Here is an 11,906-nt window from a genome sequence, read left to right on the forward strand (position 1 = left end):
GTTCTCACGAGAACCAGAGCTCTCAGCTGCCGACTCCTTGGCTCCCCCTGGAGGCTGGAATGCTGCCTGGGATGACGTGACGGTCAGCTCCCCCTGCAGCTTGCAACCGGTGCCCTCAGCATCCCTACATTCACTCGCATTCTGGGAAACAGCTAGGACCTCCGATGCAGTCAAACTCTGGGCTGGGATTATTGACAAATGAGCTTTTTTCAAAGCATTCCACATTCCACGTGCAGTGGTGTTGCCAGCCAGCGTCTTAATTTCCTCAAGAGATACGGATAAGACTATTACGTCAATCGCTTTCGAATTCTGGCCTTTCCATCTCTCTGTCAGAGGAACTGGGGGGGCTTCAGAAACGGCATGCCACACCCCAAACTGACGCAGCAAAGATTCACACCATTTTGCCCAGGTTTCATAATTCTGCCCATCCAACTTAGGGCACTGAGCATTTCCATCAGCTTGGAAAAGCTCCATTCCAGCTTTTACTTTAGCCGTGAGTCTATTTTAACTTGAAAGACTCCTTATCTTGGCAGCTCATTAATCACGAAGCCTTTTTGGCGCAGCTCCCAGGCCAATTAAGCCTTGCCGGAGATCAAAGAAAAGCGTTCCTTCCTTCCTTTCGCTTTTCCCCCAACATACCTCAAACGCAGTCTGTTGCAGCTTTACTCTCCTGTAGGTGCCGTGAATCTGGGCCCGAAACCTTGTTGTTGGGAAACTGCCAGGGAGATAGTGTCCATCTGAGCCCCCAAGCCGGAGTTCTGGACGTCCATCGGCCTCCCGTAGTCACGCAGATCCAACAGTTAGGGGCACAAAGCCTTTGGAAATTCCTAGCATCATTCCTAGGCTGGTGCACCCTCTTTCAGCAGAAAGCACAGTGAAAAGCTTGCACCGCAGAAGAGCAGAAGAGCATATTTACAGACTTTATTTAGAACATGAACAGAACAAAAGAAAACACGTCCATTCTCAGTCAGCGTCTCTGACCATCTGAGAAAACGAAAGGAAAAACAGCAAGCATAAACATCCTGTGAATAGGACATGCGCAGACTCTGTTGCTTACAAAAGCCTGCTCCCTTTTAAGGTGGAACGGAAATATCCTAACAGCTGGTAGCTTCGAGAACACTGTTCAACCTTCTCGTCCTCTCTTGTCATCTCATTTTTGACCACATCCAACTTACCCAGGTTCATGGTTCTTACATTCCAGGTTCCTATGCAATATTTTTCTTTACAGCATTGGACTTTCCTTTCGCTTCCATGCATATCCGCAACTGAGCGTCCTTTCGGCTTTGGCCCAGCCGCTTCATCAGCTCTGGATCTACTTGTACTTGTCCTCCGCTCTTCCTCAGTAGCATGTTGGATGCCTTCCAGCCTGAGGGGCTCATCTTCCAGCATCATAACTTTTATATGCCTGTTGTCTTTGTCCATGGAGTTTTCTTGGCAGGGATACTGGAGTGGCTTGCTGGTTCCTCCTCCAGGTGGATCACGTTTGGTCAAAACTCTCCACTATGACCTGTCCATCTTGGGTGGCCCTGCACGGCATAGTTCATAGCTTCTCTGAGTTATTCAAGCCCCTTCGCCACGGCAAGGCAGTGATCCATGAAGGGTGAGCTAAGGTTAAATGATGGTGATTTACTGAATCCATGATTGTGAACTGAGACCCCAGTCCTGCACATCCACAGTGACCCATGTTTACAAAATCCCATTTGCAGTTATTACAATTTCTAAGATGTCCCTAGATCATACCCTGAAATAAAATGACAAGGAGCAGAGGACTCTCAAATGAAGATTTATCTGTGTTGGGCAACTGCTGGATGCAGAGTGATGGGCTGAATGGGCCATGTTCTGATTGAGTATCGTGCCTCCGATGCAGCTATTTGAAAGCCGATGAGAGCCCGTGAAAAGATGTTTTATCAGTTTCAATGGACTTTGTGTAAATAGCTAATTTTATACTAGTACACCTGCTCATCCTGATAATGCAAGCTCGTTTTTTCCTCCAGCTTCTATGGAACACGGCACAATGGCCATTCATGTGGAAAATCAATAACACAAAAATCACTTTGTAACCTGTTTAAGGCAATACACTTTGGGTCCTTAGTGAATGTCAGGTGCTTGAGGCTGAATTTTAAAAGAGGCCTTTTTACTGCCTCATGGCTTCCGAGGATATTATGACACAGAGTTTATTTCTCCCGGGCTCTGATGTGTTCATTCAGCACAAGTCTAGGACATTCCATGTACAGGTTCTTCACATCGCCTGCCAATCCATACAGTCGCTACAGTCCACCAGGAGTCAGCAAACTTTTTCAGCAGGGGGCCGGTCCACTCTCCCTCAGACCTTGGGGGGGGGGGCTATATTTTGAAGAAGAAAAAAATGAATGAATTCCTATGCCCCACAAATAACCCAGAGATGCATTTTAAATAAAAGGATACATTTTACTCGTGTAAAAGCACGTTGATTACTGGACCATCCGCAGGCCGGATTTAGAAGGTGATTGGGCCGGATCCAAACCCCAGGCCTTAGTTTGCCTACCCATGGTCCACACACAAGAAAATGGAAACTTGGTGTGGCTGTCCCACTGTTGTCCACACAACCAGACCACCCCATTTTCCCTGGGTGTGATTAACACCTTTTTCTTTGTATGCTGAAGCACGCCTAACTAGTCACCAGCTGTATATAACTAGAACTCTCCTTTAAAAAAATAGATTGAGTTATAGTCTGAAATATGGCTAGATACACATTATCTCTAGATGGTTTACATCTAACCCTGTATTAGGTATACACTAGAAGAGGAATGTAGCTTCCAAGCTGTCTGGTGTCTGTATTCAGGCACCTGGAGCATTGCTGCTTTAGCATTTAAAATGGAGGCCTTGCAGTGAGGTCACTGGTGTGGCCTTCCTGAAATCGCCATTGCAGCCAGGTACATTTTGGAGGAAGGGAAGGGGTGATAGGCTCAGCTTGGGTTCTTGCAGAGAAACATAGCTGCCTTATGCTGAGCCAGACCACTGGTGCATTAGGCTCCATTTTGCCTACACTGAGTGTTAGCAGTTCTCTAGGGTCTCACAGAGGAGGACTGGAGATGCAAGGGACTGAATTTGGGAACATGTGCTCAACCACTGAGATGTGACCCTGCTGTGGGGTTGAGGGCCCACAGAAAGAGGCTGACAACATGCTGTTGGGAGCACAATGAGTTTGAATTTAAGACTAGGCAGGAGTGGGGACTTATTTTGAAATTTAAACACCTTGATTAGCCAGGCCTATTCCAAATTGCACTGGGGAAGTATGCCAGATGCTAGTCTTGCGCATTATAAGGCCACTGCCTTTATTGTCAAAAGCAGTTTACAAGAAATTGAACTGACACATATAGTCAATATTTAGTGGCCACACATCAGATTTGACAGGCCGTTGCATTTATTGTACCACAAAATCAATATTAAGGAAGTTATATTTTTGAAAGTTTAAATCTCACTGAGCCAGTTCTGACGGGGAAATAAAAGGAGCTCTGACCTCATCACCATGGAAATTCGAAGGGTAAAAATTGTGCTTTCATATAATCTAATATTGCCCCATGTCAATTAGAGATAATGTATTTGGGGATTAGAGGGAGAGATGCAGGTACAACTATAGTTCTATATTTGTTTTTTTTGTTTTTTACTTTTCCCTGGAAAGACAAGATGCAGTACAAAACCTGGAATAAAGTTTTCAACTTGATGCATCGCTGTTCTGCACTCAGGAATTCCAGCTGACATTGGACAGTACTCAACATTAAATATTAAATAACACCAAACTGACAGGCTGGCAATTCACAATGCACAGCTCTGGGTTTTTATTTTCGTGCTGCAGTAAGCAATTGCTTATTTCATGCTACATTGTTTCAAAAGGTGATATTTCATGATTAATAATAAGATATTTGACAATGTCAAAATGTAAACTCAAAGCTTTGGGATGATTTATTGGAATGCTACGATGACAGCGAGACATGAAACTATCGCCTCAAAAACAAAGTGGGAGTTTGCAAAAATATCTGACTTTCATATTAAGTGTTCTTGGCCCCTTTTTGTTTTGCTGTTGTAGGTTACATGCTCCAAATCACACTTTCAAATTATCTGTATGAATAATTCCACAATAGCTACAATCACCAAGATGAATTAGGCTGTTGCTTTATCCGTCCTGGTTGTGAATCCTTAAAGGATGGTTAAAATTGGTTAATACATCTGTGTGAACTGACGACATTGAAAAGCAATGGATATGATGTGAGGATATACGACAGCTCTCTCTATGATCTATGGCAACCCATACACACACAGAAATCATCACATTAGGCAGCTGTCTTCAAGTGATGGAAGTGCATTTTTGAACCAAACCTGAGTTAGCGGAGGTACAGAAGTGCCACCTTGGGCTGAAGATTAGGGGAAGCGGTGGTGTGGCACATGTCTGTGACATCACATGAGCATTGTAAGGAGGAGGCGTGTTGTTGGGGGGGGGGGGCTTGCCCAGTGCCATGCAGCTTCAATCTCAGTGGCTCACAGCATTAACACACCAACAGATCTTGCTTCCCTATTAGACCTCCAGAGATACCCATGTTCATAGCTTTGGGTCTGGCACTAACATGCCTCTGACTCTCCAGCTTCCAGCATCAGCCAAACCTATGCATTCATCTCTCACATACATATCCCTTCTTGGCCTATTGTTCTCCAACCTAGGATGATGCGGCATCTAGCCAGGTACGGTGGGAAAAGGCCCAACCATTCATCTTTTTGGCAGCAGAGCAACCTCTTTGGATATGGTGAATAGTGGTACTTAACTGGCCAACTTTAATAAAGGAACTGCTCTAGCTGATTCAGCAGTCTCTTCTATTGACATCTAAACAGGATTGGAAGATACCCAGAGTATCATCCAGACCAATCCCCTCAAACCTATAACAATATTTTAGGGCACTCTCCTTTCATGGTGTTTACTGGCAAGGCATGCTGGGCCTTGCTGTTGGCCCATGTGAACAGAGGGTCTGATTGAGAACACATCCAAAACTCTCCTACAGATGTGTGTTGAAGGGGAAGTTTTGTTCTGGAGGACAGCTTATCTTGAAGGCTGCCATTCTTGAGCTTCTCAGCGCAAAGCTTCTGATAAGAAAATCCAGAGTTCTGAGAACACAGTTCCAAAAGTATTGCCACTGACTAATAGCAAATAAAAGGAATGCAAAGAAGGAAATGCCAACACAAAATGATGGTACTAATTTGATCCAGTTTGTTTGAGTTCATCAAAACAGAGGGAAATGGATTGTATATGAGCGCCACTAAACAGAAAATCATTCCACTGCTCCAATCAAAATATAGCCTTGTATCTAGTGATTACATTGTGATTTAGCAAACAAATATTTCAGTCTCTGTTTTCTTAGTGAGAAGATAATCAACATATTAAGGTTTTTACAGAAGGCTGGTTTGGGGTTGTTGGGTTGTTGTTTTTTGGGAATTAGGCTCAATGAGATTCAAATTAAAGGAAATGCAAATGAAGATATAGCCAGGCTAAAAAGAGAGCTGAATTCAATAATGCTTACATAAAACCCGATATTATCTCCCACTGTCAAATTAATATGCCCCCATCAGTAGAACACTTTTGCAATGAACAAAATAACTGTGGTAAATACCGGAGGCATTATTTCAAGATGCCCACATCCGAGTCCTGTGAATTGAATGGCTCTGTAATAAAACATTACAAAGATGTGAGATGCTGGTGTCGAATTCAGGCACAATTAGCTCTTCCCCCTTTTACAACCACTCCCAGCTCCAGGCTCCCTATCTCCTTTCCTCCTCCTGTTTCCAACAGAAGCCCTGCTGCAGGCCTTCACTAAGATCCACACTGAATATCTGTATAAAAGCAAATAATCGAGTTACAGACATTTGTATGGAGCCTGGATTGTATTGCCATTTTTATGGGTCCTGAATTCCACAAAGTTCTTCGGACAACACACTGCAGTAGTTTTAGTAGCAGGCATTCACTGAAAAGTTTGCAATTGTGGGTGGGGGAATCTTCCCACCTTGTTTAGGTAAAGTAAGCCATGTTCCCCACCTCGATATGGATTGCCATACATCTGGATTTTCCCACACATTAAAGGGATTCCCGCCCAGACACAGTTCCCAACAGCATGTCCAGGGCATTTCCAGGAAATTCCAAACATATATCACCCCCACCAAAGTGGACAGAATTTCCTTTCTTCCTTTTGTGGAAGACAAATGACCCCCCCCAAGGGGGGGAGTGAAATTAGGTTCACTGTTAGTTAAAATGAATTGTGCCAACTGCACATCATGCTTTTTTCTGTGGTTTTTTTAAAGCATTTTGCTCCTTCAGACTAGTCTCTAAAGGATTTTAAGACAGAACACTGGGTTACACTTCATTTTCAAGCCTCATTCCAGCTTCTTGCAACATGGTAAGCTAAGCATACCATTTAATTGGGAAAGGGACAACAATTCCACTTTTTATTTTAGCAGACTGTAAATTACTTTTACAATCAATTTTTCTTCAACAACAAAATCAGCCTTGCATAATGTGCTTAACATCTATTATCCCCAATCAAAATGTTACTCATTTGCATTATGGGAGATTATGCAAATTTGTAAATAATCAATCAAAATCATACTTTTGTCATGTCCTTCACGCAGTGTATCCCAAGGCACTAAAGGGAATAATAAAATTAGCAGCTGAGTAAATAGGAAGAAGATAGGTCAACGAAAGGAGCCTTCAGTCGTCAGTTTAAACAATGAAAACATGGCTGACAGAGAATCGCCAGGGATAGGCAATTTCTAGTGAAGATGTCCCTCATTCTAGAATATTTTTATGAACAGAATAAAAGCAAATCCCAGAGAAAAAATAAGAAATTGCAATAACAGCAATGACCCAAACACAATAAATTACGAAACAATGGAAGTTAAACAAGTCTACAAGGTGTTCATTGAAGATCGAGTTTATAATGTTTGCCTCATATCTCAATCTGGCATTATAAGAAAGTCTCTCAGTATTTGCTGTTTCTTTTAGATCTTCATTTTTTATAGTACAATAATCTTAGCGTTGGGGACATTTTCAGGTATGTCGTAGAAAGTGTCCTTTATTGCTTTCTCTTATAGAGCTGTAGCAAATTGGCTCAAGGATAGTTTAGACAGGCAGCTGTGGTCTCTCCTCAGCTACACACATAACAGCAACTGCAAAGAGGAATATTAACAAGAAAACTATGTGCAACTGGAGCTATACCAAAAGAACATAAGATTAGGCTAAAGTCCCATATAGTTCTGCATCCTGTATTCACAATGGCCAACCAGATGTTAGGTATAATGGTTTAATTGACACAGAAATGAAAAATGGCTAAAGGTATATTGCAGGAGGTTTAACATGGGATTTCCATGGGGCTATATTCAAGCCAAGGAGAGCACTTTGAGCTCTGATTGTGGTTTCTCTGGTAGCTAACATGTGAGTGTTGTAACCCAAGATCATGTGAAAGGTATTGGGTTGCAAAATCTCCATTTTGAAGAGACTTGCCTTTGTGTCTCAGTTGGTAGAGCATGAGACTCTCAGGGTCAATGGTTCAAGCTCCACATTGGGCAAAAGATTCCTACATTGCATGGGGTTGGGCTTTATGATTCTTTTGGTCATCTCCATCTCTACAATTCTATGATTCTATGAACTCAGTGCCCACAATGTAAGGCAGGGGTGTCTAACTCAAATTCATCGGGGGCCACATCAGCAGGACTCACAGTACAGGAGAGAAGGGTTCAGGCAGCCGTTGGATCTGTCACATCACAGGATGGCATGCGCTCAATATAAAAACAAGTGGAGGTTTCCTGAATGCATGTAAAGTGGAGGTTTCCTGTGTAGAACAGCCGGCGCCGCTAGAGGGCAGACGTTCTCTGGCTTGTAGGCTGCCGCGCATGCGCTGAAAAGGCGGCTTTCTTGTGTAAAAAAAAAAAAGCGAGAATAAAAGGTGAAGGCTGGTGGCTGGCGGCGGCTACACGGGCCACATGACGAGGTCTGGCGGGCCGGATTCGGCCCGCGGGCCTTGTGTTTGACACCCGTGATGTAAGGTATCCACCATAAATCAGAATCCAATTGATTAAGTCAAGTTATACGGTCTGGCATTGCACAACTTATAATGTGGATATGGTCATTACTTTGCATGATTCACTGTTCATTCCCAAGCTAGTCTTAGCTACAGTTCTCAGTTAAAGCTCAAACTGCCTTGGAAAATGATGAGTTAAATGAATTGTGCTTTCATTTTATTACTGCCCAGTATTGGACCACATGCCAGCTGAAACACCAGAGTGATTACAGCTAATAGGATCAAGCATCTGTGATGTTCTGCTTCCACAGTCATTGTTCAAATCATAATAGAAGCAATTGAAGTTTGCAGCACTGTTAAACAAAACTTCGCCAAATGTCTTCAGAAAAGTTTAGATTTCAGGGCACTTCAAACATACAGTGTCTATATATATTAGTTATTTGACTTCATCTGATAGCAATGTATTGAGGTGTTCTGTTTTGTGTTTCAGTTTTGAAGTATATTTTGCAGAGCAGCACAAGGGGTGCCCGATTTGCATTCCTTGGGAACCCCCTGAGAAACACACCAAACCATACCTGCTGTGACCTGGAAATGGGTGGTGTGGGCAGTATAGCTGATTTGTGCACTGAATGGGACACAACCATGAGTAGCCTCTGAAAGTTACATAGCAAGCTGCCTTATACTGAAACAGACCAGTGGTCCATCTAGCTAAGTATTGTCTACACTGACTGGCAGAAGCTCTCCAGAGGGCCTAGCAGGAAAGTAGGTTGGTGGAATGAGGCTTAGAGGAACATGGGTGGGTGGGAAATTCTTCTCAGGTTTACAATAATGTCTGCCCAAGTAGAATGATGGAACTGTAATACAGATTTGATGCAAGCATTACAAACTAGGAGATACAGCTTTTATAAAGAGATGGGTCTTGGAAGTTAAGAGTGGTGTTCCTCAGAGTAGACCCACTAAAATTAACGCCTAGGACTAAAGATTTAAACAGGGCTATTATGAGTAAAAAATTAGTTGAATACCACCTTAATTAAGACTGCACAGTTAGTGACCCATAAAACTAAATGCATCAGTTGTGTATGGAGGTTCACTGGGAACTTGGTAAACTTATTCCTTTGCCTGCTTGCTGAAAAAGGGAGGGGGGATTTACCTGAGTACTTGTTGCCAGGTAGGCAATAATTTGCAATACTGAATACGCCCACATGTGTTTGCAGAAAAGGGATAACTCAGGGATTGGAGGATTCTAAAATCTGGAGGCTTACATATAACATCCTTCCTGGTGTTCATAGTTTAGCACTTGGCATAGGCAATTCATGCACCTGCCCACCACTCCTGTGTTGTGTGAATCTTCAGCCCTGACTCAATAATGCTGTGTGGACCCAAGAAATATATTTTTGGGCACACTCTCTGATTGGCTGACAGGATAAACCTTTATCACCTTCCCCGGGGCTAGTCCTAGTTTTCTGGTGTAAAAATGGCACTGGGGGATTTTTGTTGAATGTCAGAGAAAACCCAGGTGCATGGCTCAAAACAGCTCCGAAAGCTTAAAATCACTATTTGTGGGGTAGGCTTCCCAAAAAAAGCTCAACAATTTTGGGGTCTTCCTTCTTTGCGGGTGTCTGGAATTTTACCTTTTGAAATATGGTAACCGTTAAAGCTCAAATAGGATGGCTAATACCATCTGGCCTCTGGTAGGGGAGTTAAGATGGCTGCCTGAGGAGCTGTGAGTAAACATGAGCAGAAGGCCATGTGGCCTGATTGAGATGGCAGCTTGCCATAATGACCACTGGCAGCCCCATTTTAGGATGGCATCTGCTTACCATTTTGTGAGAGCCTAGGGGATTAGGAATATTAAGGTGCTGTCCTCCTTCACCAGCCTTTAATGCTGCATTTCTTTACTTGTAATGTTTTGTGGAATTTTAATTGTTGTTTTACAATGTAGTTGTGGCCTATGTTTCTATCCCTTCTTTATCCTAGCGAAACACCTGCTAGATCACAGTATATAGTTGGTATGCCGTGTTCAACTTGATAGGTCACAAATCCGGCCTTGTCTAAAGTGCAAATCTTTCAGGATGGAAAACCTCTGTTTCATTACAAAAGCATTCTTCAAAATGGAGATTGCTGCACCAGAGCCACTCTTATCAAAGGATGGCTGTGGTTTGCTAAGTCTTGTGCAAATATACTTGAAGAATGAAATTGAACTGGAACATTTTCTGCTTTATGTCCTTGGTATATTATTAAGCATACATTTGTTAAGGAAAAACAACAACACAAAAACCCTCCAATTAGGACACAAAACAACATTTTTCTTGCAACCGTCTTCAAAATTTACGGACCTTTAGACTGAGATTTTTCAAAGAGGTGGATGTACTTAAAAGAGAGTTGCTTTATTTTATTTTTTTACCACTGCCCTTAACAGCTTTGGAAATTAGCTTTCCAGATGCAGATTATGAGAATTCTTGTTCTATTAAAACAGGCAGTTATTGATGACCAAGCTATTAAGTTGAAGTTGTGTGTAGCAAACAACTGAGAGGGATTTAGTGGGCATCATAAAAAGCAATATTCCAGGTCCATGACAAGGCCAATAATGTCAAAAAAAGATGAGTGGCAATAAAGTCAGGCTTTAATTTACGGTGTGGAAAGCATCTGTTTCGATGAGGTGCATAAACCACAGGACACAAGCATGCAAAGGTGTATATTTGGCAAAAAGCTCCAATGAAAATAAAATATAGTGTTGCTCCAATTTTCTGTGCAAAATTTCAAAGACAACCACATACACAGTGCAAATACATCTCACCAAGCACTGCCCACGAGTGTGGATGGAAAACACAGATACATTGAAACAGAAGGCTCTCGTGTATGGACAGAGGGGCACAAAACCACCCATAGAAAACAGAGGTGTGTGTGACCCATGTGCACGTTAATACAGTCATGAGCTACCCGAAAAATAAGACCCACCCTTTTGACTTTCCAAAGGAAAGTAGAGCAATATGTTTGGCACCAGCTTGGCTTCAGGAGTAGCCAGGAGGAGGTATACAAGACACCATCCAACCATCTTAGGGAATCCACTCCAGATTTGTGTAGTGTTTCCTCCTTAGCCATTTCTTCTCCCAAAGATATCGCACAAGGAAGCCAAAGTTTAGGATCAGAGTTTTCCTTCTCCAAGATGGGCTACCTTCCCAGGTTGACGAGCCCCATCTGCCCCTCGCTTCACTATACAGTGGTACCTGGGGTTACAGACGCTTCAGGTTACAGACTCCGCTAACCCAGAAATAGTACCTCAGGTTAAGAACTCTGCTTCAGGATGAGAACAGAAATCGTGCGGTGGCGGTGCGGTGGCAGCAGGAGGAGGCCCCATTAGCTAAAGTGGTGCCTCAGGTTAAGAACAGTTTCAGGTTAAGAATGGACCTCCAGAACGATTAAGTTCTTAACCCGAGGTACCACTGTATAACATATGCAGAAAATGCCTTCTTGGCCATTAGACCCACTATTGGTCTCGTCCAATAAATCTGCCAGAGCCTGTCTTCACATGCTAACTCACCAAGGGTTTGAGACCCATCAGCTGCCTTTACCTGGTTTAGCCGGCCAGTCAAAGACATTTCCCAGGGAGTGGCAGCTTCTAGGAGCCACACACATGACTTGTAGCAATACCGTGGGGAATGGCAGTGGTGGAAGGTGCCCATTTGAACTGGTAGGATGGAAAGCAGAGTGGCCAACAGCAGGTAGTAGGTAAAGCCAAAGCCAATGAAAGGTGTTAACCAACTCATTTTAGTTTTGCTCCCATAGTCACCAACTTAGATGAGTGCATGGGGTGTTAGGAGAGGGATAGTAGCCTCTGGTGGGGGACACAGTTTGTTGCTTCTGGGATTG

The sequence above is a fragment of the Podarcis liolepis genome (assembly GCF_965112155.1).
Source record: "Podarcis liolepis genome assembly, chromosome: 2".
Lineage (NCBI taxonomy): Eukaryota > Metazoa > Chordata > Lepidosauria > Squamata > Lacertidae > Podarcis > Podarcis liolepis.